The sequence below is a fragment of the Marmota marmota genome, unplaced genomic scaffold, assembly GCF_001458135.2.
Source record: "Marmota marmota marmota unplaced genomic scaffold, marMar, whole genome shotgun sequence".
Taxonomy (NCBI): domain Eukaryota; kingdom Metazoa; phylum Chordata; class Mammalia; order Rodentia; family Sciuridae; genus Marmota; species Marmota marmota.
The window spans coordinates 15,117,856-15,122,731 of NW_026000068.1; positions in this window are offsets into that span (position 1 = coordinate 15,117,856).

The following is a 4,876-nucleotide window of genomic DNA, read 5'->3' on the forward strand; positions in this document are numbered from 1 at the left end:
TATAGTTCCTTCACATCCTTCAGGATCCTTCCAATCTAATACCATTGCACTTCTATGGGGATTAGTTGCCACTCCTAGGCCTCAAAGCATTTGAGTGGCTTGTTGTAACGGCCAATGTTTTGGCCATTCTTGACGAGATATGATGCTAAGGTCTGCACCTGTATCCAGTAGCCCATTAAATTCATGTCCTTGAATATTTAGTTTTAGCATTGGGCGAGAATCTAAATTTAAAGACAGCATAGCCCACTCTACACCTGTGGAGTCTAATCCCCTGGAACCTCTTTCTATACTACTGCTGGAAAATTTATCATGTAGGCTGGGTATTATTAATAACTGTGCTATTCTATCTCCTGGTGAAATTACTGATATACCTCTTGGAGAACTAGCTATAATTTTTATTTCACCTTCATAATCAGGATCAATTACCCCAGGACTTATCATAAGTCCTTTTAGAGTAGAAGAACTGCGTCCTAACAATAAGCCTACTGTTCCTTGGGGAAGAGGTCCTTTTACTCCTGTGGGAATTATTTGAACTCCCATCTCTGGAGTTAGTACTGCTCTGGCAGAGGCGCAGATCTCCAAACCTGCGCTCCCTCTGGTTCGTCTGATGAGAGATCTGATGGATAATGTGTCATGAGTACTACCCTGATGGTGTTGCTGGGTTCCTCCATTGTGTTTCTGGGTTCCTCCAGTGCCCCGTATATTTGTGGTCATGGGCCTTGGAGCATTGGGCCCCCCATGTCTGTTTTTTGGCAATGGAGCCCGATGCCTTTCTCCACGATACCATGGGTAAACACCTGGTCCTTGTCCATTTTTTGATAATGGAGTACCCTCTATGGTGGTTTGAGAATGGCATTCATTAGTCCAATGTCTCTCTCTACGGCATCGTGGGCAAATACCCAGTATTCTACTCCTTTGATACCTAGCCTTGTTAAACCCTCCTCCTATGGAGCAACTCCTTTTAAAATGTCCTGTTTGTTCACAATTGTAGCATGTTTTTGGCCTGGCATCTAAAGCCTTTTGTACTGCAGCTGCCAAGACTTGCCATTGTTCATTAATGTCTCTACATAATTTAATATATGTGTTTAAATCTCCATGTTTCCATGGTCTAATGACCTCTCTGCACCAACGATTTGCTTGGTCATAAGCCAGTTGTTTAATTAATGGCATTGCTTGTTCTGTATCCCCAAAAACTCTGGTAGCTGTTTGAATAAGCCTATCTACAAATTCAGCGTAAGGTTCATTAGCTCCCTGTATTACCTTAGATAATTGACCTTGTAAATCTCCATGTCCTTGTAAAGTCTTCCATGCCCTAACTGCATCTGCAGCAATTTGTGCATATATAGCAGGATCATATTCAATTTTTTGCCGTTGACGCTCATAAGATCCTTCTCCTAACAACATATCTAGATTTCTTTGAGGGTAACCAGCTGCTGCATTTCACCTAGCCGTCTCCATTGGCAACCTTCCATAACAAATATTGTCCTCCATTTAGCACAGATTTACACATGCTAGCCCAATCTGCTGGCATCTTGTCCAAGTTGGTAATGGATTCGACCATGCTTACAGTGAAGGGTGCTTCACTGTTTTGAAATCTAGATCACGGTGAATTCGCTGCCCTCCTGCCTGCTCAAGTACAGGGCATGCTAATCTTTGAGGTCCTGTCTCAGGATCCCATCTATCAACTACGAGGGTTGAGGGCCATTCAGCTGTCTCCATAGGTGGAGCTGTTGGTTGAATTACACCCTCTGGTGATAGAACGGTGTTAGTAGCAGCCTCCTGTTGTAGCTTTTTCCCTAATAGCTGTTTCTCCTCTAAGCTTTCTTCCTTTAAATTTTCTTCCTCTATCTGACTAGCTCGAGAGACCTTCTCTTTTGCTTGATCTAAAATGTCTTTCTGAACCTCTAAGAATTTACTTAACACTCTTTCAGTTTGTTTTTTACTAATTTCTAATCTACTATAAATATAACGCAACCCAACAAGATAACACAAAATAAAACCGAAACAGAATGAAACAAAAACAGAACAAAAAATCGTTGTATCAATTTTCCTATTTTCTTGACATGTGCATTTGTGGTCTATTTCTATCTCTTCCTCAGGGGCGAACAACTTCAAACCTTGAGCCAACCATTTTTCCCAGTTTGCCTGAGAAAGTTCTAGGGATAGGCAGCTTGAAACAAAAACAAAACAAATCAAAACAAGAACACATTGTTTTTTGAAATGGTCACCCATTCTCTCACCTTCCCTTAGGGGCGAGCAATTTCACTTATCCCCGAGCTTCAGGCGTTCCCCGCACGGGCCGCCAAATGCTGCAGTCTGGCTGGGCACAAATCACGAGCCACTGAAGCAGGAAAAAACTTTATTTTTGAACTCCACCAAAACACTTCACACACGCTCCCGGGGAATTCTCCCGAATGCCATGCGGCTCGTCCAGGAACCCGCAGCCAGAAAATCTCCTCCGGAAATCCCTCCTCCTGCACTTCCCCAACCAATGGGAACTCTCTGGGAATCCCCGGGAATCCCCATGAGAACTCCAAAGTAGCGTGAGAACTCCAAAGTAGCGGCCGAGGCGGATAGTAATGCCTCACCTGTCAACCAATACTATTGGCAAAATGCCAGGGGCCATTCTGACTTTGGCTGTGGCTCTCAGCAGGTAATATCTTCAGAGAATAAGTCTTAAAAACTAGACAGTTAATAAAATAAAATCAAGCCTAGATCCTCAAAGTCTGATAACAGTTGAAGGGACTGAGTAGCTGTTTAAACTTAGACAAACCTCTCCCACACTCATTTTTCTCAGGGTAAAATATCAGCTCACTCTATTTGTTCTGAGGTTTGGCTAGAGCGAAAGGAAAATAGATAGATAGATAGATAGATAGATAGATAGATAGATAAAACAACTACTACTCAAGAGCCTACAGTGAAATGTCCATTCAGTTACTTGGTATCATTATTAGCACCAATGAAAAAGAGTGGCTGGACTTCACACTCTATTTTCTGTAACATAACACTTTCACTTTGCCAGTCTTGCCATTTGAAGCCTGATGTGTTAAGGAGCCCATGGGCTTACTTAGATCATTTAGGTGAAAGACATGGCTGCAATATTCAGAATCCATATCAAAGTAAGGTGGTAAGATGTGCTTGTTCACTGTGCTAATGAACACATTCTCTGGGGGACAGATGGTGCAATGAAAATTATGCTCACAAAGATCAATACAGAAAGTTGTTCATCAAAACGTTGCTTATAATATCAAATATTGGCAAACCCTAAATATCCAATATGAAGTTATGAACCCTTCATATGATGTTCTTGATAAAAAAAACAGCAATAAATCTTTTAAATTCTCTATGGAGTAGGACATTATTCATGCTGAATAAATAGAAATGACCCAATGTTTAAAATTTTTTTAAAAAATTCTTAAAAACATAAAAATCTATGATCACAAAACATGTGGACAGAAAATTCATGAATTTAAAAGTAGGTAAAATTAGAGTCGTTTGTTGGAAACACACCCCCAAGAATTATATGTTTATTATCCTCATCAATCCTTCCACAGTAGGTAAGAACACAGTAGATTTAAAAAAGTCTCCATTTTACCAAAAACCCTTAACATGAGAGTAAAGCCAAATCATGGTTCAAAGCCATGAGACAAGCAGCTGTTGTTACCCCTCATAAAACTGTATTTGTAATAACACCAGATTCTAGAGCAACACCCTGAGTGGGAAACATTATTTTTTTTTTGTAGTTGTAAATGGACAGCATGCCTTTATTTTATTTGTTTATTTTTATGTGGTGCTGAGGATCAAACCCAGTGCCTCACACACGCTAGGCAAGCACTCTGCCACTGAGCTACAATCCCAGCCCAACATTTCCATTATTTATTACAAATGAAAACTAACAGTTGCTTTGGAACATGTCTCCCCTTGAGTTGAAATGCAGGGATATACACTGACACATCTCTGCAGCCATCAAAAATACTGATGACTGGTACTGGTACTGGTACATCTCTCAGGAGACCTGGAAGGACCACACTTTCCAGCTCTCCCAAGGGTTGGGGATTTGGAATTAATGAAATTAATCTGGATCAATAAAAGGTGACAGAAGTACATGTGTTGGTTTTTCTTTTTTAAAGTATTGCATGATTTTTTTTCTAATACCTTTATTTTATTTTTATGTGGCAATGAGGATCAAACCCAGTGCCTCAGACATGCCAGGCAAGTGCTCCACCACTGAGCCACAGCCTCAGCCCACATATGTTGCTTCTTGATTGAACATGTGACTGCTGCCATGAAGATTCACCCAAAGCTCCCTGTCCCTGTGGCATATTTGACATGGTGGCTGCTCCATCAGCCTGAGTCCCTGAGTCACTAACATGAGCAGAGCTCCTAACACTCCTTTGAACTTTGGGGGGGTATGTGGGATGAGCAAAAATAAACCTTTCTGGGGCTAGGGTTGTGGCTCAGTGGTAGACCACTTGCCTGGAACATGTGAGGCACTGGGTTTGATCCTCAGCACCACATAAAAGTAAATAGATAAAATAAAAGTATTGTGTCCAGATAGATAGTTAAATAGATAGATGGTTAGATACACAGACAGACAGACCTTTCTTTTTTTAAGCCACTGAAATCTGGGGATGATTTATTTGTTACATCATTACCTAACCTACCTGTCTGTTGTTAACTGTGAGTATAACGAATTACATGGTGCCATTAGAAGCTGATCTCTTTAACGTCCCCAAATTGCATTCCAGAAAGCTTTTGCTTTTCTCTGGGTTTTACTGAGTATATGGGAGTTGATATTCCTTTGAACATGGACTAATTATCACTTATTTGGGGGTGGGGATAGATGAACAAATTAAAATTAGAAGGAAGAAGTTAT